General features: G+C 50.6%; 1 protein-coding gene across 7 annotated transcripts in view; it reads left to right on the top strand.

Annotated features, from left to right (window-relative positions):
• Window positions 1-736: 736 nt before the first annotated feature.
• PIK3R5 (phosphoinositide-3-kinase regulatory subunit 5) overlaps window positions 737-23279 on the top strand; it is a 72327-nt gene continuing 49784 nt past the window's right edge. For all 7 annotated transcript variants that reach the window (XM_069483371.1, XM_069483373.1, XM_069483375.1 and 4 more), the window contains exon 1: window positions 737-848. The gene's annotated coding sequence lies outside the window, so the exon portion shown is untranslated. The remainder of the gene's footprint in view (window positions 849-23279) is intronic.

The raw sequence follows: 23279 nt of genomic DNA, 5'->3' as shown, positions 1-23279 counted from the left end.
CACCGCACCCCAGGGGCTGGCAACTAGGCTGACATGACATAGTCCCTGAAGTGACAACGACCCTGGAGCTGGTGAGGGAAGGTGGGAAGTCAGATCAAAGGCTGGAACAGCAGTGCTGAGAGTCGGGATTGGTATTTCTAGGAAGGTTTCTGTAGAAGAGTGGGGGTCAAGGTGCCCGTCCGCACAGCAGGGGTGCAGGCATTTTAAGGGTTAAGAGCACCCAAAGAAAATAGAAGTAGGAGGAGGAAGTGGGGCGCTGGGTCGCAGAAAGAGAAGGAACCAGCTCGTCGGAGCTTCCTCTTTCTCCTCTTTCCCCGAAGCCCCCACCCCAAGCCTCTCTCCCTGCGCCGCCCACCTCTCCGGAGGAGCCAAAGCCGCGCTTCCGCCCCCTTGGCAGACCCTCACCTTACTCCCGGGGGGTCGCTGGTGCTTGGCGCTGGCGTCCCTCTGGCCACCGCCATGCATCGGCCAGGGTCTGTCCTTCCGAGGGCTGGCGCGCTCAGAGCCGGGTGGGGGTTGCGGGGTGGGGAAAAGGGGATGCATGTCAGACGCTCGGCGGGCTCCTGAGCGTGACCCCTAGGATGCCTGGGCCAGTCCGCACCTGGCTGACACGGCCCGGCCACCAGGTGGCGGGAGAGGCCGGCTACACGGCCAGCCCCGCCCCGGCCCCTCCCCGAGCAAACCCCGCCCCCGAGCAAGCCCCGCCCCCTGCCCGCCCGAGGAGCGGAGCCTCGTTAGATACGCGGTCTTGCTGAGCGGCTGCAGCTGGGGCGCGATGGTCCAGACGGCCACTCAGATTGCAGGGAGTCGCCGCTAAAGAGGGGCTCGGCGCCCGGCGGGGACTGCAGGTGTGTGGCTGGGCGTCTGCGACGGATGCGGAGGGCGCGTGTGGGAGCTCAGGCAGAGCCTGAGCCGGCTGGGGGCCGTCGGGGAGCGGTGGGCTTCGAGAGCGGCCGCTGCAGCGAGCAGGTTGGACAAGTCTTGCTGTCTTCCTGGATAGGGCCCACCGCGGGGGCACTGGGTCTGCAAACCCCCGTAGCAGATAATCCCGGAGACATAAGGGGCGTCCCGGGGACCGTGCATCGTTATTTTGGTAGCCACTGCTGGACGCCTCTATGCAGCTGAGTGTGTCCGCAGCCAGCCTCCTGCCTCCGCCACAGGCCTCCCTGGGTTGTGGGGTCAGGGACGCTGCCCCGTCCGGCTGGGAGCTCTCTCGGTGAGCGTTGTCATCAGGGGTCCTTGGCCATCAGGACCTGGGAGTCATGGAAATGCCCACCTTAGCCTGCCCGTCGAGCCCCGGCATGCCCCTCTAGTTAGGGTGCTAGGCCCCCAGACAGTGGCTCCTGTTTTAGAAAACTGCTCGCTCTGTGCTGTCAGAGGATCCGTGTTTACACCCCGGGGTGTCCCCGCGTGACTGTGTGTGTGCGTGTGTGTGAGCGCGCGTGCGTGCTTGCATGCTGCCCCGTCCTAGGCCCCGGGGTAAATACACGAGAAGTTCAGGTCAGTAGGAGGAAGGAGATTGTTCGGAGGGAAAAGGAAGGCGAGATGAAAGCAGCAGGATGTGGTATAAAGTGAGTTAACCAGCCCCGGAGCAGAAAGGAGGGGGGGGGGGTTAGGCAAAATGAGGGCTAAAAGTAAGTCAAGGCTGCCTGGAAGGTCCCTTCTGGATTTCTGTGTCTTCTCACCCAGCTTGCCTCCCTTCTGCCCTTAGGACCACCTGTAAGGCGCTGGTTCCCAGAGCTCTCCTGGAGTGTTCTCCAGGCCCCAGCCCTACAAACACAGCTTTCCAGGGGTGGGGTCTGGAATCTGTATTTTGCAGAAATTTTAACGAGCTCCTTGAGCAACGATGCTGAACTATTGCTAGGGGACCATGTGTTGTGTGGAAAAGAGACCTGAGTTCCAGCCAGGCCCTTCAGCATCTTTACTGCTCCCCTCCCAGCCTCAGTCTCCTAATCTGTAAAATGGGCTCTCATAGTGACCCGCAGGGCTATATGGAAAATTAAATGAGGCAAGCGTGATGAGAGCAGCTGCACATGGGAGGGGCTCCATGCGTATTTGTAGAATCACGGCTTCTGTGCTTCCTCAGTGTGGCCTTGGTGGTGTGGGTCTTCTTCACTTAGGGGCTCATGAAAGACAAAGGAGACAGTTTTGGTGGTCAAACTCTCTCTTCCTGCTTCAGGGCACCCTCCCCTGCTTTTTGAAGCCCAAATATCCAGGACTGTGGGGCAGGAAGGCTCGGGGTCTTTGTGTGCTGGGCATCATTGGGGTTTTAAGAACCTCCCTCCTCTTATCTCGGGCTTAGGGGGGGAATGGTTCATTATCTTCCCTCCCAAGCTGCAGTGGAAGGAGAACACCTCTGACTCCCGTTTCCCTTTCCTCCCTCCCATGCACTGCTTTTTGTTTCTTTCAAGAATGGTAGGGTGGAAGCTAACGGGGGTACTGGGCAACCAGGGTCTTTGGGGTTGATGGTGGCATGAGGATGAGAAGGCAGGAGGTGCAGGCTGTCCCCCACTCCCAGGGCAGTCGTTGGTCATGAGCCTGCTGGCTGAGAAGTGGCAGTGGAGAGGAAGCCCGTAGCCTTTGTGCCTGGGCAGCCTAGAGTTTGGAAGCCCCAGCACACTCAAGCTGGGCTGACTTGGCCTTCATTTCAAGGGGCTCACCCCTAAGGGGCTGAGCTAGCTGGTCCTGTGGGATCCCCGTGAACCAGAAGACCTGTTTGGCCTCAGCCGGTGGGTTGAAAGCCTGAGTCAATATTTTTAAGAGAGGAAACTTCTAGAGGGGCAAGATAGAGTAATTATCAAGCAGGTCAAGGGAGAGGGATTTAGTTTGATTTCTGAGTCTCTGGCATAGATGAGGGGGACAAAGGAAAGACTACATCTGACTTCTGCCCAAAGGGAAGATGATACACTTCCTTATCAAACACATATTATGTATTAGGATATTTCATCAATTTGAAGATTATATATTTTCACATTTTAACAACTCTGAAATCAAGGTGACTCTTACTGTCTATGGCATCTTACGATTTTAATAGGCAGCAATATTTCTTCCTTATTGGCACACAAAATAATGTTGCCTCTTGCAGTCGATTGCATCTTAGATTCTATTAAATACAATATATGTTTTACATATTTGGCTATGCTTTAAGTGCACACAGGTACACATAGAATTATGTCATTCTCATAATTTACATACATTAATTTTTCCAGTAGCTCTACTTTCTAAGCACCAAAACTTTTCACTGTATCTAGTTTTAAAGGAAATCTTTGAAAAATATGTTGTTTACCTTTATAAATAGAGCACATTGGGTATGATTTAATAATTTCTTGAAAATTTTATCAAATGGTTCTGGCCTGCTGTTCTCTTTTGTACCCTGGGACAGTCTGCTCAGCACACATTTGTGGTCCCTTGTTTTTCATACTTCTTTCTGCCCTTTTCCCCTTTGGCTATGATTTCATGGTGTTGGGCACGGTGCTAAGTACATCATATCCTTGAATCTTCAATGCTGCACTCTGAGGTGGCTACGACTAATTGCACCCATTATACAGATAAGGAAACTGAGGGCCAAGCCCACATGACTAGCAAGTGCCAGAGCTGGGCTGACTCTGGGGTGTGTTTTTGATCAGAGATGACCAAACCCGAGTGGTAGCCTGTGTGTTCCTGTGCATGCCAAGTGCATGCCATATAGGGCATGACTTTGGGGCCATCCAGGTGTTTTTGTTTATTTGCTTGCTTGCTTCTCGACTAGCAGCTGGTTCTGGATATTTGAGGTTGTCAGTTATGTGACTTCTGGGTAAGCCAGTCATAGCTGTAGGAAGGTACACCCAAGAGAAGAGTGGCGGCCAATGAATGGGAAGAAATGGGTGACTTTTGTGGCACAGAGCAGATAGTAGGTCCTTCTTGAGTCTTCTAAGTCTACCAACTGGGGTGCTAGACTCTGGGCCTCAGAGTCTGGCTTCAGTGGGAGACTCCTACCTCTGGCCTCAGCTTGTCTCCTGCTGCCAGGGTGAGGTCCCATGAGATACCTGAGCACATTGCTTTTTAGCTGAGAACACTGCAGAACTGCACTGCCCTCCCGAGAAGGCCCAGAGCCCTTGCCACGGCTAGCAAGGCCTCCCACCACCTGGCCCAGGTCCACCCCTCCTGCTTTCTCTCCTGGAGCTTGGGCAGACCTCTGTGCCTTTACATGTGCTGTTCCTGGTCCCCGATTGCCCTTCCCCTCTTCCTGCCTGGTGAGCTGCCCATTCCTCCTTCAGTGTCCGCCTCAAGCCTTGTGTTCTGAATCCATCCCTACTCCCCCACCCACAGCACTGACCCCTCCTCTGTCCTCATCATGCTTTCTGTGTGCTCCTGCCATAGCCCCGGCCGGGCCTACAGGGTCTGACCAGTGACGTGGCCTAGCGATGGCCTGCTCACTGCAGTCACCTGATGCTCAGCGTGGTGTCTAGCTGTCACCAGGAAACTCACTGGGATCTCACAGGCAAGAAGTTCACACCTAGCATGGGGGTGAACACAGGCAGGGTGGGGGGGCTGATGCTGGGGGCAGAAGGGAGTGGCATGCTTTTCATTTCCGTGTCCTCCAGAGTCTCATCTTGTTGCTGTTGTTGACTTAGGCAAATGAACTACTGTGGTTTCCTCGTGGGGGCAGGGCTGAGGTGTGAGGGCTGAAGGTGCTTTCTAGGATCCCACCACGTGGAGCCAGGGGCCTTGTTTCCGCCTGGCTCCTCTGCGCCTGGCCACGTGAACTTGGCTCGGTCTCTGTGTGCCTGTCTGGGTGCGGTTTCCCCGTCTGTAAGATGAAAGTGCGGCACTCGATGCCTTCTGCAGCCTCCCCCTAGCCTGTAATATTCAGCTCATTCGCTAGACACTTTTGTATGGAGCACACCTTCTCCACATGCTCAGCTCCGAGGATGTGATGCAAGACAGGCCGCGTTCATGCGCTCGTGGAACTCAGAGCCTAGCGGGCAGGACACTCAACATGCACATCGTTTAATTGCAATTGTGAGAATTACGGGATACAGGGAGATTATGGGAAGGGCGCCTAACATAGTTTGAGAACTAAGGAAAGCCTTCCCTGAAGAAGTCATACTTGAGTGAGACTGGAGAGATATGGAATAAAAGAAAACAATGATGACGCTAATAATAATACCTATCATTAGGTGAACACTTGCTAAAGTCTCACTGGGTACATTTTCTCAGGCATTCTTTGCAGCAACTCTGTGGGGTATGTGGGCTTCCTCTCCTGTGAGCAGCAGAACATCACTGCTGGACAGGTGACAAGTCCCCAGCTCTGTGTCTGCCATAGACCAGGGATGCGTTCCCATACTCCTCTGCCTTTCCTCATATGCCAGGGTCCAATTTATGGGCATTAAGGACATAAACACGATTGTGGGGTCCCTTTTCCTTTCCACTGCCCGTTGCCAGGGAGCACGCCGCCCTCTCCATGTGCATGTCTCCTTCAACAGCTAAGGGAGTCCCGTCCACAGAAAACTCCACTGCGTTGACTGCGGAGCCTTCATTCTGTCTGTCTGAGGAGCTGCTGTTCTGGTAGTGTTCAGAAACCCAGATCACCATTTTCTGTCTCATCTAAGAAGTCATCTGTTCAGCTCCCACATCCTTCTCCACCCAAAGCCATCTCTCAGCACCATGAAGTCTGTGCAGACGTATCACTGGGGTTTTGGTCTGAGCATTTGTCCCTGCGTGGCTTGGTGGTTTGGCTCTTGTCAGGCAAATCCCCACACAGCCACTTCCACCCAACCTGGCCGGGGCAGCCAAGCTCCTCCTTCCTTGTGTTTTCTGCATTAGATAGATCACGTCTACACTGCCAGCTCTTCGAGGAGGGCCTCGAAGTCTGTCTAGATAGTGGGCCCCTTTGAAAACGTGGTGAAAGTGATGGATCATCTCCTCCCATCCCCCGTCCCCATAAGCACATGTGTGCATGCGAATGAGTGCATGCCCTTGCTTATGCTCGTGCGTGCGTGTGCGCGCGCGCTCTCTCTCTCAAAGTTTTGCATAAAATTCCAGCCTCTTCTTAGGCCTCTGCAGTCCACCAGGGACCCCAGGCTAGTAATCCCTGTTCTGGAAAATGCAACCTTCTCTGAGCTGATTTCTTTGGGTAACACCCAGCACAGCTCCCCACGGAGGACGCTATGGTCAGAGGCAAGCTGGGAGTGACGATGGATCATGAAGACTGCGTAGAGAATGCCACGGGTGACTCACTGGTGAGAACGCCCCGCCCCGGAGGTGGGCTGGGGGCCGAGCTCCCCGGTGCACACTGAGCTACCCGCCACGTGTACACTTTCTGGATTTCCCACCAGGCTTTGAATTGACCCCGTTTCCAAGACGATTAAAGAGCATTATGTTTGCTGCCAGAGCCCTGACCAGAAGCCCCTCTGCTCTGCCCCCCCAACCAGGGAGCTAGATTGAAGGCTAGGACTGAGAGACAGAGAACATGTTTTGTCTGTGGCCACTTGCTTGAATAGCAACAGTCCAGGGGTCAGAGAGGCAGCCATTGCCGTCTCCTTAGCACAGAAGTCTGCAGCCCCCCCCCCCCCCCAAGTTCCCAGGGAATGGCATGAGCTTCGGGCTTTGTTTCTTTAGTGTGGTCACTGTTCTTTTGAATCAATACCTTGATGTAGAGTGCCACATGTGAAGGAGGTTTTCTTCAATTCCTCATTTCTAGGGATTTTTAAAAGCATGAGTGGACATTAAGTTTGTCAAGTACTTTTTTAAAGCATCTACTAGGAAATTCTTGTGTTCTTTCACCTTGTGATAGATTTATATGACACATTGTATCATTAACTTCCTGAGATTGAGTCCTCTGTGCATTTCTGGAATAAACACAATTTGGTCAGGGTGGCTTATTCTTTTAATGCAGTGCTAGGTTTGGTTTGCTGTGATCTTCTTTAGGATTTTTGCATCAATACTCACAGGTCAGTTTGCCCTCCATTTTTTTTTTTCTTTGCCGCTGTTGTCAGTTTTTGGTATGCTGGTTTTGCAAAATGATTTTGGAAGCATTTCATTTTCTTCTGTGCCCTGGGATAGCTTATAGAGCAAGGGAATGATCTGTTCGTTGGAAGTTGGAAGAACAGCCTGGGTCTTGAAGTCCTCTGCTGCCGGGTTCTTGGCCTCCCACCCCGCAAACTTTCTTCTCTCCTCCTCAGTCCTCCCAGGTACGCACTTATAAACCTCAGTGTTCCCACGCTGACGCCTGAGCGCCATCTTTGATTTTCGGCTTCCAACAGCCAGTGGCCAGGGCCCGTGAGTCCTTACTGTGTATGCCGTTCAACTTGCAGGAAGGCCCATTTCCACACCGAGCTGGGCAGGTCCGTCTGGAAAGCAGTTCAACGCCAGGTGCTATGTTTAGCTGGGATGCTGAGCCACCACTTTACACCCAGAGAAAGGCAACCAAGATGGTGAAGACATATGAAATGATTAAAGAACCAGAGGTGTTTTTCTCTAAGAAGAGAAGATAGGGCAGAAGTGCTATCTGTCTTCAGATATTTGAAGAGCAGTGTCCTGTGGAAAAGGCAATGACCTGCTCCGTGGGGGTCATTCTCCAGGATGGAAAAGGGATCAATGAGTGGAAATTGTAAGGAAATAGGCATCAGCTCACCATAAGGAAGATCTTAGAGAAATTCAGAGCAGATCAACAATGGGATGGGTTGCCCTGTGGTAGTGAGTTCCCCGTTGAGAGAGGCATTCAGGGAAAATACGTGCCAGATCTTATAGAAACGGTAGCTGTGAGAATGTAGACCGAGAGAGCTCTATTTCTAAAAGTCTCTAGTTCTCTAAATCATAGGGGGCATGTCTGACTGGTTGTATAAACATTGGTTGTTCTGAGAACCTAATTTGAATTTAAGAAGTTCAGTGGCTTTGAATAAACAAATCCCAAAGCTGGGCAGTTCCCTCGAAATCCCGCAGCCCTGCTTCACAGCCCATTTGCCCAGAGCAGGAGCACCTTGGCCGTTAGAAAACCACAGGCATCCATGGTGAGAAAGCCCGTTCCCACACTGGACTCCGGGATCCTTGCCCACATCCTATGCTGGGAGCACGGGCCTTGCTTGGGGTGTCTCATTCTTGGCTCCTTCTGACACCTGGTGAAATAAACTATTTGAGCTCCACTCTGGAGTAGCCTTCCTCTGGAGCGTCCCAGATTGGCTCCCAGGGCCAACCTCTCTAACCTCCAGGTTGAGCTTATTAATGGCCTCTTACTTTTAGGGTTTTGGAGCCAACATATCATAGGCCTTTGCATTTTGTATTCACTTTTGTACTGACATCTTGGGAGTTTCACTTGAGAAAATGAAAAGCTCAGAGCTCTCCGTGGCCTGTTTGTGCTTAAGAAGACGTGGTGTGATGTGCAGCCTACAGCAGTGGTCCCCAACCTTTTTGGCACCAGGGACCAGTTTCATGGAAGACAATTTTTCCATGGACCAGGGGACAGGGGGATGGTTTCAGGATGATTCAAGCACATTACATTTATTGTGCAGTCAAAGCTCTCTGCTAATGATAATCTGTATTTGCAGCTGCTCCCCAGTGCTAGTATCACTGCCTCAGCTCCACCCCAGATCATCAGACATTAGATTCTCATAAGGAGCACACAACCCAGATCCCTCACATGCGCAGTTTACAGCAGGGCTCGTGCTCCTATGAGAATGTAATGCCTCCACTGATCTGACAGGAGGCGGAGCTTATGCACTGATGTGAGCGATGGGGAGCGGCTGTAAATACAGATGAAGCTTTGCTTGCTCGCCCGCTGCTCACCTCCTGCTATGTGGCCTGGTTCCAACAGGCTACGGGTACTGGTCTGTGGCCCAGGGGTTGGGGACCGCAGGCCTACAGGATGGCATAGAAGATGTGCTCTCTAGTGCTGGTCCCTAGTTGCCTCCTCATCTCTCTGAGCCTGTTTCCTCCTGGACCAAATGGACTCTATGATTCTGACCGCCTGCGAGTTTTCAAAGCCTGCTTTCTGAATGTCCTCTTGTAGGAGCTGCCATGGTGGACTGAGCAGAGACAGGACCTGCTTCTTCCTTTGTGCAGCTGCCTGATGTCAGGGCTTTCAGTGACTGTGAGTCCCTCTTTACACTATGGTGACGGCAGCCCTCCCTCCTGCCCATGCTCCTATTGGACAGCTTCCTCTAAGGTCACAGGTGGCTTTGTCATGGCACGTTCCAATGGTCTCTTCCCAACCTGCATGTCTTTTTGAAGTTTCCATAGTGTTTGATGCCCAACACACTCACCTGGAGCCTTTTCTCTGACCACTCACACCTCCAGCCATTCCTCTGTTGGCTCTTCTTGCCATTCTGGGATCTGCTTGTCACCCCACTCAAACCCTTGTCTCCAAAGACATGCTGGTTATTTTCACTTGGATGTTTCAACTTGAGCATATGTCCAGAGCCCAACTCTGCATCCACAAAGGAGGTGTCCTCCCCAGACTTCCCCTTTTCTGACTCTTAGATCCTTGGGGTCGTCTCCGTGTCCTCCCTCCATCTTCCTTGTTCTTGACTCTCCAGCTGGTTTTGATGGTGCTTCCTTCCCCATGGGCCTTGCTTCTCTCACTTCCCCATTGTTCTCCCAGCCGCCCAGTTCAGCTTTCCTCACCATACGCCTGCTGGTGGGCCTTTCGGCCCACAGGCTCTTCCCTGGTTCATCAGAAGACTCTTCTTGTGAAAACTTCATCACCATGTTTGGAAGCCTTTGCTGGCACCCAATGCACAGGCAAAGTCCAGTGTCCTTAGTCTTCTGTTCAGCTGTCAACGTTGAGTCCAACTCTTTTCTCCACGAATCCTCATGGTCCCCTCCAGCCAGACTGCCTGACTCATTTCCCCCAAGGCCTAACATGTGTTCTCGCCTCTCTCATCCCCTTCCTGATGCGGAAACCTTCCCAACCATTTTGTTCAACGCTGACTCCCTAGTGCCTAGTGGGGGCCAGCACTGGTGGTGTTCAGCCAGTGTTTGCCGAGTGAGCGATACCTGGTTGACCTGCCAGCCCAGAGATGACCTGGATGGCTGATGACCTGGAAGGATGGGGTACCCCACGTCTGAGATCTTTGTGGGGTTCAGTCATGCTTCCCTCAAGGACTCTACCCTCCAGGCATCTCGCTGGCCTTCTGTGGGCATCTGAAGGGGCTTTAGACACCTGTGGCTTTGCCATCCAGTTCAGGACAAGGCAGATGTCCTCCTCTGGGCTGCTTCAGACCCTGTGAGCTCCTAGCAAACCCTGGATGCTGAGACCCCTCTCCTTGGGAATCCTCTTACCACCCTCTGGTTTAGTTAGATTTACCATGAGCAGTTCTCTAAGTCTGAGGGCAGGGGAAGCCCTGGGGAACCTCCCCCCAACAAGCCACTCCCAGTCTGGTGACAGCTTCTGCACAGGAGCCCGGGGAAGTGTCTGCTTGCGACATGGTGTTTACAAGGCAGAGGGGCTTCCTGTCCCGCCTACCCGGCAGGCTGTGGGGCAATCAGGAGCTGTGTTTTCAGGGGGAGTGAGGCAAAGAAACACTTGGGAGATTTCCGGGGATTCTGCAAACATTCCCAGGGGGTGCCTGGCCTACTTGACCCTGCAGGAGGACGAGGGAGATGTACAACTCAGGTTTAAAAATTGGGAGCAAGTAAAGTGTTACTAATAATTATTATTGACTTGGACATTGTTCTTTGCAAGTGGCAAAAATACAAAGGATTTTTGCGTGTGACCCTCCCTATTAGTCTAACGTGGAACTCTTTAGAGCAAAGAGACTTCCTTTTCTCACTCCCAGGCAGGGAGCAGGGGTCAGAGTAAGCAAGGACAGGGTTCTTTATTTTATTTTATTTATTTATTTTTTTGCCTTTTTCCTCTTTTTTGAAGGGGAGTTACGCTTGGGAGAGGAAAGAGGGCTTTGTGGGGAAAGGAGGGAGCAACAGAAATGACTCCCCAGGAGAGAGAATGCTCAGTTCAGAGTTCATCTACAAAGGAGAGGGACCGTCCTCTCCATGCACACCTGAGAAATGGGCCCAGAGGGCTGACACCAGCCTCTCTGCCTCTTCAAAGGGCTATGGCAGCCCTGGGGCACCCACCGCCAGCCTGGAACCACTGGTATGGCACCCACAGGAACACGAGCTTGTGCCCAGACCCCCTGGTCTCTTGGGCCCAGTACAAGCATCTGGAAAAGTCTGGGAAGGTGCCTGAGGCTCTCCTGGCCCTGGGGACAGGACTATGCTCCATGTTCCCTCTTTAGTGAGTAGGTGATCCAAAGAGGGGGCCCACCCTAACCGCCTGGCTTCTTAGGACCTGAGGTTGTTTTCTGTGGTGAATCCTTTCCTGAACCCATCAGAGAAAGGATGCGGGGTGTGAGCTGCCCAGCTGCAGGGCCCAGATGCACAGGCGACGCACTGGCCTGCGGGGCATGATGTGCTGACAGTGGTTTGTGTACCGAGGTTTGCTATTAAGTACAAAGGGAGAGAAAAATAAGGGTGTGGCCGTTTAAAGAACCTAATAATAAAAACCTCGTACTTGCGAGAGGCAGCAGCCAGCCTAAGTGTGGGGTGGGTGAGGGAGATGAGGAGTGGAGTTGACTGAGGACTGGCCTGGTGTAGGTGGCAGGAAAACACATTTCTGAGCCAGTGAGGCACAGAAGCTCAGGACCAAGGCGTGTGAGATATTTGGGAGTGGGTCAGGAAGTTCTAGAAGGTACCTGAGTCAGCTAGATGAACAAGATGGTGGGGACTTATGGGAGTTGATAGAAGCCAGCCCTCAATGCCAGACGGTGTATTGGATGCCATGGATGAAGAAGGAGGTGTCACCAACTTCCCATTCCCTTTTTCTCCCACCCTTGGCCCAACATACCATGCTATCATGGTCCAACGCTCTCCTCTGAGATGGACGTAGCTGGCTGAGAATGCCCCTTCTTGGGCCATGGCTCAACTCTACTAGGTTCCTATCAAGGCTTCTGTCCAGGGAATGTTGAAGGGATTGAGTTGGGCCCATGGTTGTCACGTGGTAATGGCCACAATCCCACCTTGGGTCCAGAGCTCAGTCCCTTAAGGGAGTCCCATCTTCCCTGCTCCTCCAGCCCGTAACCCATCCCACATTTTCAAAGATGCGGGAGTATTTCTCATTGGCTGTGTTATTCCTAATATCTGCTCAATAGATGGAGATGGGGACATTATTTTTGACTAAACTATTTGATCTCTTTGAAGGAGGAAAGTTTTGTAATGCCCTAATATATTCTCACGGTAACTTCTTATTGACTAGTAAGAGGTTATCTCTAATTTGTTTACTAAAACATTTCAGCTTAAATTTCTTCAATACTAGCTGGGCCAACCCAGTTTGCTCCAAAGAATGTCTGGCCTTTAAATAACTCAATCCCTGCTGCTGCTCCTCCTAAAGTAGGGCACATAGAGGTGGGCACGCCATATAGGAAATCTGTGCTGCTTCTCTAGACGATGACTTCACCTTCTATGAGGTGTCCCTTACAAGGGAATTTTGGATGCATCATGTGGACTTTATCTAAGTCTGACCATAAAACATACTCTACAAATTTGGGGAAAGTCCACCAGCTGTATCTAAATGACACAGTAACAAACAAACAAAAACATAATTTTGCTTATTTGAGAATTCAGCATTGACTGAAATATTAGTTGGTCTATTTAGAGGTTTCTCTGCTGAATTGGAGAGACCCAAAATAATAGTGGCTTAAACAAGATAGAGGTTTATTTCTCTCTTATATAGCAGTCTGAGCATAAATAATCCAGACTTTACGCAATGGCTTTATCAGCTGGGAACCAAGGTTCCTTCTATCATGTGCTCTGCTTTCCTTAACGTGTAGCTTTCATCTCATGCTCCACGATGGTTGCTCTAGCAATTGCCATCACATCTGCATTCCAGCTAGCAAGAGGAGGAAAGGGGAAGGGGAGGCATGCCTCTTCCTTTTCAAAGCATGATTTGGAAATCACACTTATCAATGTCTATTCATGTTCCAATAGCCAGAATGTGGCCACATGTAGTTACAAGAGTGTCTGGGAAATGCAATCTAAAATTTCTGAGAGTTACATTACTGTAGAAGAAAGGAGAGTGGATATGGAAGGACAATAATGAGTCTCATTCACCTTTGAACTCTACTAGTTTGAGATCTTTGTGAATTTTCACTGTCACATAAATGTTCTTTATCCCTTCTGTTGTGGAGTAAGTATGGCTTCTAACCCCTATTGAAAACCACTAACAAAAACTAGCATGCTATACCAAAAGGTGGAATTAGCCCAAATGTCCATCAATGGATGAATGGGTAAAAAAAAAAAGTGTATATACACACAACGGATTATTATTCATCCTTAGAAAGGAATGAGATTTTGACACATGCTACAACATAAACCTTGAAGACATGCTAAGCGAAATAAGCCAGACACAAAAGGACAAATATGAATACTATATATGAGCTACCTAGAGACAGCTCATATAGTCAAACTCATAGAGACAGAAAGTAGATCGAGGTTACCAGAGGTTGAGGGGAGAGAGGGCAGGGAGTTAATGTTTACTGAGTACAGAGTTTTGGTTTGGGGAGATGAAAAAGTTCTGTAGATAAATGGTGGGGATGTTTGCACATCTGTGTGAATGTACATAATGCCACTGAACTGTATGCTTAAAAATGGTTAAAATGGTACATTTTATATTGTATATGTTTTACCACAATTTTTAAAAATGGAATGCTATAAAGGACCAAAAGCAGAGTTTTCTGGTATTTTAGGAGAGTTGTCCCTGCTGATGAAGCTACTCACCTCCCTTTGGCTGAAGTTATTAAGCCAGTGATGGAGCCGTCCATCTGTGTTATCGTTCAGCTCACATTTTCTACATTGTCACGAGACTGTATCGAGACTTGCTAAAATTCAGATACGCTGTTTTGTGGCATTCTCTTGTATTACCTGCTTAGTCAGTGAGTCCGTTATCCCTTTTAGCTGTTGGTGCTTCCTGGGTCCTTTCCTTAGTGCCCACAACTGTGTAAAGAAAGTGTCCAGGATTCTACTTTTTTCTGGTCCCCAAGATGAGGACAGCCTTTGCTAGTGTCTCTTTCTCTTACACATCTTTCATTTTCTCTGATTCTTCAAAGATAATCAGTAGCAGTTCCCTTTCACAACCTCAAGTTTCTTTATGACTCTGAGATACATTTGGCCTCCTGTGCACTCCAGAGCTCATTTTAAGCAGCAAGGCTCCCTGTTTGACTTCAGATCCCTCCTGTAGCGGACCCTTCTCCCCCAATCTACTTCTCGCCCATGGCTGGTGTTATCTTTTAAATCCCAAGGCCAGTGTGACATTCGCCAGCTCAGAAGTTAGAAATGGCTCCACATGGCCCTTGAGTAAGCTCTTAGCACTTAGCTTGGCATATAAGGCCGTTCCCACTTCCCCACGCCAGCCCACGCAGCTTCATCTCCCCGTGTGTGCTGTGTCATGCTTTGTCCTCCAGTAGGGCTAGAGGAGCCATGCTATCCCCTGCCTCTTCCCTCTGTCTATTTTTCCACCACCGTGCCTGAATCTCACCCAGGGCAGCTCCTGCTTCCATTTTCTGAGGAGGTTTGGAGGAGCTTTGCTAATCGATGTTGCATTTCTCCAAGTTCCTATTATACCTGTCTCATATTAATCTCCAATGGGACACCTAGCCCATTGGGTAGTTTCTAGCTGGAAGGTTATTTTGGATGGTGCCTCTCTGAACTTTCTGGTGCAGGTGCTTTGGGTAATATATCTAGGCATGGACTTGCCGGGTCACGGGGCAGGCACAGGCTGTAGGGACTGCTAAGGGGTTTTCCACTTGGAAAGTGGTCGCCCAAGCTTACATTCCCACCAGCAGCTGTGAGCGTTCACATTGCTTCACACCCTCACAAACACGTAGTGTTTTCCATTTTTTTCATTCTAGCCATTCTAGTTGGTGTGTGGTGGTATCACCTTGTAGTTTTAATTTCATTTCTCTGATGACTGATGAAATCAAGCACCTTTGCATACGTGTAGTGGCCATGTGGACATCCTCCTCTGTGAAGTGTCTGTCTGAGTCTTTGGCCCATTTTTCTGTTGGGTTGTCCATCTTTTCCACATTTTTTTGTTGCTCCTACCACCTTGTGTGGTGACTGCTCATGGGCCTGCCTTGCCCGTGATCATGGGCTCTGTGAGCTCTCTGGACTCCCCGTGCCTAGTGAAGGCCCTCAAATAAAAGACCCTCAATACAGATTTTCTGTTGACTGAATAAACTGGCTTTGATCCCTACTTTCCAGTGAGGTGGCCATTCTTGAGAAAAAAGATGAAGGCAAAATAGCAGTGGAGTCCTGCTTCCTCCCAGGCATCTGTCACCGTCCTGATTTGGGCTCTGAAGACAACTTTACCCGCCCTTTGCGATATAGCTGCAGTGTTTTTCTCACACCTTGCTTGCATGACATCCTCGCTCTCACTCTTGTACACCATTCTTACTTGGGGGCCTTGCGTCCATCTTTGCATGTGGCCCCCGGAAGTCACACTGCCCGGTGCCGTCCCGCCCTCCCTTCTCCCTTGTGTCACTGCAGGACTGTGCCTGCAGATTTAATTCTCAGAGCTTTCCTTCCCTGTTATGCCATCCTCTCTGATCCCCAGCCTCTTGGAAATGTGCTTTCATAAAATCTGTGACTTGGGTCTGACTATGTCTAGCATTTTCTTCCACAATCACTACAAACTCTGAGCTCGTGTGGTCATTTTCTCCTGGTTTTCCTCTCACCTGTATTTGGGGAACCTTGCATTGTTCTCAGTGAGAATTAAAGGCAGAAGATAGAATAGTAGTTTTTCTCATCGCTTCCTTGACCTTCCAAGAGGTAAGATGACCAGAGGAGCAAGGATTCATCTAAGGGCCTGTTTTAACCTAATGAGCCTCCCAGGCGAAGCTCCCAGCCAGCTGTAAACTTCGGTTTGGGCCCGTTTTTGACTCACGTGAGAAAAGCAGCAGCCCCATCTCAGCCAGGCCAGGTGTGCGATCCTTCTCTTTTATCTTCCTCCAGACTTCATCATTCACTTACCCGTTCATTTATTCGCTCCTTCATTCAGCAAGTATGTGCCAGGCACTCTACACTCAGCCCCATGGAGCTTACGTTCTAATGGGGCCGGGCGTGAGGGGCAGACAGTAAGCATGATACAGGTAAAATGTCTAGTGTCTCTGCTGGTGACAGATGTGGGAAAAAGTAAAGCAGGATGTGCCAGAGGTAGGGCTTGCCGGAAGTCCCCTGCTAAGAGCATAAGGCTGGAAAGACATGAAGGTGAGCCAAGCAGACATCTAGGAGGAGAGCAGGCCAGGCAAGGGACAGCGAGTGCAAAGGTCCTGAGGCAGGGTGGGCCTGGTGCACTGCTGGGACCATCCTAGTCCTCAGAACATGGCGGCATCCACACTGGCGTCTGTGAAGCTCAGTGTTTGAAATGAAGAACAGTGTGTTAGTCATCTTTCCAGCTACCATGGCATCCAGCAAAGGATCTTGTGGTCCTATTCACTTGACAAGAAAGGTTTTTATTTGTGTAAACAAACTTAGGTTGGACAGCCTGTAAGGCCCTTCGATCCTTGAATTGCCGTGACCGTCTTAGATGCCTGGGGGAGTAGTTTTCTTTCTTGCTTTTCTAGCTTTTCCGATGGGGCTTTTCTGAACACATGATCCAGTGGCTTCTGGGCATGCGGCTTGGTCTCTGTCAGGGTGTGGGGCCTGCACCAGATGTGTATGTTCCAGATACTGTGGTTGTGTAACAAACTACCCCAAAAGGTAGTGGCATAAAACTGCCACCATTTTATTGTGCTCACGGATTCCGTGGCTCAGGAGCTTGGGCTGGGCGCAGTGAGGATGGCTTCTCTGTGTGCAGTGGTGTCTGGAGCCTTAGCTGGGAAGACATGAACCGTGGGGGCAGGAGCTGTAAGCCAGAGTGCCCACAAGTGGCCTCTCCACGTGGCTTAGGCTTCCTCACATCATGGAAACCTCCAGATGGACAGACAGTCAGATTTCTTAACATGATGGCTCAGAGCTCCAGGGGCAAATCTTCTAGCAAATGAGATAGTGTTAATAGCTGCACCATCTTTGACGACCTAGTTTCTTGGAAGCCACGCAGAGTCACTCCCATTGTAATCTACTGATTGAAGCAGTCACAAGCCCACCTAGGTCTAAGGGGAGGGGAATTAGATTCCACCTCTTGACGGAGAAGTGACAAGGCAGTGTCGTAAAGAGGATGTGAGATGGGGGATACTGTTGTGACCATCTTTGGGGAATACAAGCTTATAGTTCACGTTGTATTTCTCATTTTCTCATGGTTGTTGGGATGCCTGGCCTTCCTCTTCCCACGGCTGCCAATGCTGTTGTCACAGGCTCTCTGCGGGTCGGCAGTGAAGCCTCCCTTGTGAACAAGGAGTAGCTGGAGAGCCCATGGAGGGAATACAGCTCTGGGACCAGTTGCTCACTCCATGAGGGGTGTGAGTGTGTGTGTGTCTGGGGTCAGGGGAAGACCTGTTGGTTTGTTAGGGAAGAGCTGGTGTCCACTCAAATGCCCCAGCCTAGTGGCTAGTTTCCCACATCTCCTGGGTCCTAGCTGTGCCTCCTGAGTGAGTGGGGAGCCGGGGCCTGCCTGGGGGTGAGTGTTCCCACAGCTGGGGAGGACCCAGGTTCTTACTTCAACATGGGCTGAGACTTTGGCTAGAAGCTCACTGGAGCTGAGACAGTGAGAAAGGTTTGCAGGCTCATTCGGCTGGCCCTCTGCAGGGCTGCCTGGACCCCCAGGCACCACACTCTTCCCAGGGTTCCTGGAGAGGAAGAGCCTCGTCTACACCCTCACTTTCTCAAGCTTATTCATTTGCCGTGAACTTGCCAGACATTCATCTGTTAACCTCAGAGCAGGCACTCGTGGAACTGGTGCATAAGGGAATAAGTGCAGACCCTTTAATCATACGTCTCAGTGCCAAGGTGTAGGTGCCTGGACATAATTCCCTGGGCGCTACTAGGACAAGGCTCCTGGGCAAGACAAGGGGTCTCGGGGACTGTACTCGAGGAGGAGCTCTCCAGCTGCCTGTCCTGGTACTTCTCTTAGGATCACCCATGTTCCTGCCCTGGCCCAGTCCCTTTGAAGCCTGGAGGCAGGTCTGGGGAGGAGGGATGGGCGGAGGAGGGGTCCCATGTTCCCATATCACCAAAAAACATGTTCCCAACTCCCCGTTCTCAAAAGAAGGAAAAGCTCCACCTCATAATTCCAGAATAAAATCATGAAACGTTAGTTGCCCGAAGGGGCTTTATGCACAGAGTAATCCAGCCTGCCCCCTTTAGGGAGGAGGCCCAGGGCGTGGGGCCGGTGGGGACTCAGGCACAGAGCGGACGTTTAACAAGAGTATATTCCCGGGGGTGTAGCAGGCGGTATTACAGGGTTTGCTAGGTGTGATCACAGTATGGTCAGGCTGCAGAACGTCCTTGTTCTTAAGAGATGCGTGCTAGATCGAACCCTGTGAAATCGCTAATATCTGTGTATGTTTAATATGGTTGAATCCGATGTTTAGGAGTGATGTGTCAGATGCCTGCAACCTGCACCTTACTTTCAAATGGTTCAGCAGAGCCTGTGTGTGTGTGTGTGTGTGTGTGTGTGTGTGTGCGCGGGGGGGTGGGTGGCAGGGGTCGGGGGACCAGGTCTGCCCAGCAGGGCAGCAGCCAGATGGGAAGAGGCTGAAGGGAGATGGAAGGTGTCCCTGTGCGGGCGCTGGGAGCCTGCAGGGCGGACTCTGCTCAGACCGAGGCTGCCCCAGGCAGGGAAGATAGCATCTTTTCTCATCTTTTCAGGGAGGCAGCAGGAGTGAGGGGAGGAGCTGTGAGGAGCCTCCCGGTGTGGGTGGAGCAGAGAGGGCATCTCCAGGGGCAGCTCTGTATGTCAGGATGGGGTCAGGCATGCGGGGGCAGGGTGTAGTTTCCTAAGGAGATAAGGAGGTGGCCAGGGTGAGACGGGGTACAGGTCCTGGGGTCAGGAGACTAATTTTGGTTCCAGCTCCAGGGTCTACCCATCCCTCCAGGGGCTGTCACTTTAGCCTCCAACTCCTGGGCTCAAGCAATCTTCCTCCCTCAGCCGCCTGAGTAGCTGGGACTACAGGCGTGTGCCACCTCCCCGGCTAATTTTTTTTTTTTTTTTTGAAATTTTTTTATAGCCAGGGTCTCACTTTGTTGCCCAGGCTGGCCTTGAACCCCTGGCTTCAAGCAATCCTCCTGTGTAGCTGGGATTACAGGGATGAGCCACCATGTCCAGTCCTTTGAGGGGCTTCTGGAGGATCCCAGGACCCTGTGAGATCCTTTGCAATGAAAGGGCGAGAGACTGGAGATGGGGTGGGGGATGGGGGCCCCCTGTGAGGAGCTGGCAGGGTGACCTCACCTCCACCCGAGCCATCAGCCCCTGTCCCAAGGAAACCAGACCCCCTGGACCTTCCCGGAGCCCCCATGCCCTTCTGACTGGAAATTCTCAGAGAATTCAGACAGCCGTGGGGAAGCCCATGTACGGAAATCCTCCCAAGGGTCCTTTGAGTACAGGGGGATCTTTCTGTTTTCCTCTGTCTCACTGGCTGCATACTGATGCCTGCGTTAATGCAGCAGGAAGGATTTAGAGAGGCCACAGGATGAACTGGCTGGCAGATGAACAGGCTAATACCCACAGGCCGCAGGTAGCGGGGATGACTATGGCAGCCGGGCCCCTGGAGGGCTCCTGGCACGTTCCTCTGGGGATCCTCGCTCTGCAGACACCACGGCCCCCGCTGCCACATCCTGTGCCCTGCCGCTGCTCGGGCTGCTCTCGAAGCACAGGCCAGATGTGCAAATTCTGCGGCTGTGCCCAGGGCCGAGCACAGCGCCGCTTGCTTTTCTTGGAAATCTTCGGTGATTTGTTAGAAAAACAGGAAACATTGGGGCTGTTGGTGTACATTTTGACTTTTTTGTTTTTGAACTCCTCTCATGTGTCTCAGTCTCAGGGTGTTTTAAGGGTATTTCTGTCCCACCCTGCCCTTCAGGCCTCCCCTGGTCATCCCTCCCCTCTCTGTGCAGCCTCCTTTTTCTCTCTCCCTCTTGTCTTCCGCCACCTTCTCCCCCCTGCCCTAGCTCCTCCCCAGCTGTGGGGAGGGGGCCAGATCCAGGGAACCATGGAAACGTGTTGACGTATGTCACTCTGGGCACGTGCTTCTGCGGAGGCTGCTTCCCTGCACCTGCTCCCCCCCAACCCCCACGCACCCCCCACACACCTCAATCATGGTGGTTAGGCAGGCGGCAAAGTGATCTGCCGCAGCTGGGGTGGCTGGGGTGGCTCCCACTGTCCTGCTGCTGACAGACAAGGGAGGAGTGGCCAGGGTGGGTCACACTGAAGCTGGAGGGGCCCTCAGCTGTCACATTACCCACAGGGACACTGAGGCTGAAAGAGGAGGACAAGGGCCCCACACTGGAGGCCTTGAATGAAGAGGAGGAACAGGAAGGGGCCGAGATGGTCTGGGTCCAAGCTCTGGCTCTGTCCCAAACCAGCCCCTCCCTGGCTGTGTCTTAGAAACAGGCAGGAGGTGGGAACTGCGCTCATTTTGTGAATTAGATCTTCAGGGAGGTGCTGGAAAGTGCTGCTGCTTCCTGGCGTCCCGTGGCGAGTTTTCCTGGGCCTCATGTCGTCAGGGGTGAGCTCTGAGGATGTCCGGTGGTTGGTCTGGGGACTGTGCTCGAGCCTTCTCCCTGCAGCACCCCACCCTGGAGAGGCCCAATTTATGGATGAAGAAACTGAAGTCCGGAGAGGTCATGTGGCTTAACCCATTGTTCTCCAGTCCCCTGGCAGGCCCCTGTGTGGCGATAAGGGCGGTGGCTCCCAGCATGAGAGGTTCTGCCCAGCTGCTCACTCTGGGGTGCGGGCGGCCCCCCTTCCTGCTGGCCCCTGCCCTGGGTTTTCATTCATTGTGGGAGCCTCAGCCCCACACCTTCAGCCGGGGCCCCCACTCCCAGGGGAACCGGGCTTAGGGGCTGCCCTTCTAAAGTCATATAAGAAGTCTGATATGAGAGATTAGAAACTCCCCACACCTCTCTGGGGCTATTTTTTTTTTTTTTTTTAAAGAATTAAACTGTCCAGAGAGAGATAGGATATGTAAGACCAAGCTGAGTTGGGGACCGACGTGTGAACTGTGTAAACACACTGTGTTTAGGGAGATTCCCCGAAAAGAAGCAGGTTTGAGGAATTCTGGACTAGGGAAGGAGAGTGGTCAGGATACGACCCCTTCTCATACCAGGACTTCTGAATATGTGACCATCAAAAGGCAACAGCAGGCCATGGAGAGGGGTGGGGCCCCCTCCTCTCCTGGCCACGTTCCCGTTCCCCTGGGTCACGCAGCTTCTGGGGAACAGAGATTCTCACCCAGGGGTCCGTGAACTTGGATGAGGAACACGTGGCATCGTTATTGTCACTCAACTCTAACTGAAGTTCAGCGTTTTCTTCCATTATGAACACAGGCAACAAACCACAGTCATACTGGTAGCACCTATGACTTTGTCACCAACAGAAATCCAGATGTTTTCGGATCACTTTACAGTGGTTGCAGATACCTCAAATGTCATTTATGCTTTTTACTACTTCAAAGTGATACCCGTGATTAGATTCAGTGCTGGGTTTTGTTATTTCATGTGTGTTAACGAGAAGGACATATATTACCATTTTATCAGTCTGATTATTTAAAAATACTTTGACAATTGTATTTCAATGTAATGAATTTCCTTTGTGATCCTGTACATTTTATTTTGTGCATTTAAAACATTATTCTGAAGAGTAGCGTCTGTAGACTTCTCCAGACTGCCAGATGGGCCCATGGCACTACTACTGGAGCAGTTAGGTGAAGAATTCTGGGTGTTACCGGACAGCTGGGGAGCGCTTTGGTGTTAGGCAGACCTGAGTTAGCATCCTTGCTCTCACTTCTGCAGACCCTGTGACTTTATCTCTCAGAGCTGTAGTTTCCTTATATGTGAAAATGGAGATGAAGAACTTGCACCTTGAAGGATTGTTCCACGTGCCTGCCTAGTCCAGCGCCTGGCGTGCAGCCGGAGCTCCTTCGTGGGTAGTAGCTGGTGGCAGTAGCAGCAGGTTATTTAATCTCCTGAAACTCAAGCAGGATTCTTTTCTATTACAGAGGAAACTCCAGGCTAGGTTCGTTTCTTACTGTCCCTCATGTAGGAGGGTAAACTTAGGTCACCCCTATATAATGTCTCTCATCTTTTTCTTTTGCTCTGGGCTGGGAGCAGATTGTCCCCATGTATCCAATATGAACCTTGGTCCATAAATTCAAGTATTTAAGAAATACTTGATATGTCCACACAATGGAATATTACTCATTCATAAAAAGGAATAACTACTGTTACATGCTACAACATGGATGAACCTAGAAAACACATGCCAAGTGAACAAAGCCAGATGCCAAAGACAACATATTGTATGACTTCATTTATATGAAATGCCCAAAAAAAGCAAACCCGTAGAAACAGAAAGTAGATTTAGCAGTTGCCAGAGGATAAGGGGAGGGAAAATGAAGAGTAAGTGCTCATAGGTACGGAGTTTCTTTTTGGAGTGATGGAAATGTTCTGGAATTAGTGGTGATGGTTATACACGTAGTGAATATACTAAAAACCACTGAGGTATACACTTTAAAATATTGAGTTTTATGTTATATGAATTATATCTCAATTAAAAAGTAAAAATCACCACCAATTCCATGGACATTAAAAAGATAATAAAGGAATATTATGAAAAATTCTATGCCCACAAATTTGATAACTTAAATGAAATGGGCCAATTCTTTAATCCGTTAAAGTGCACACAGGGAGAATAGATCATCTGAATAGGCCTGTATCTATTAAAGAAATTGAATCAATAATTAGTAACCTTCCAAAGCAGAAGGCATCAGACACAGAGGGTTTCACAAGTGAATTCTCCCAAACATTTAAAGAAAAAATGATACCAATTCTCTACGATCTATTCCATAAAATAGAAGAGAGAATACTTCCTAACTCATGCTATGGGGCCAGCATTACTCTAATGTCAAAACCAGACAACGATATCACATGAAAACATAACTGCAGACCATTATCTCTCGTGCACATAGATGTAAAAATTCTCAACGAAATATTAGCAAATTGAATCTAACAATGTATACAAAGAATTATAGATCACAGCCAAGAGGGATTTATTCCAGATATGCAAGGCTGATTCAATATCAGAAAGTCAGTTAATATAGTCCAATACATCAACTGGCTAAAGAAGAAAAGTCGTATCATCATATCAATAGATACAGAAA

Source organism: Eulemur rufifrons, chromosome 9 (genome assembly GCF_041146395.1).
Source record: "Eulemur rufifrons isolate Redbay chromosome 9, OSU_ERuf_1, whole genome shotgun sequence".
NCBI lineage: Eukaryota > Metazoa > Chordata > Mammalia > Primates > Lemuridae > Eulemur > Eulemur rufifrons.
This window is presented reverse-complemented; position numbering and strand designations above follow the sequence as displayed.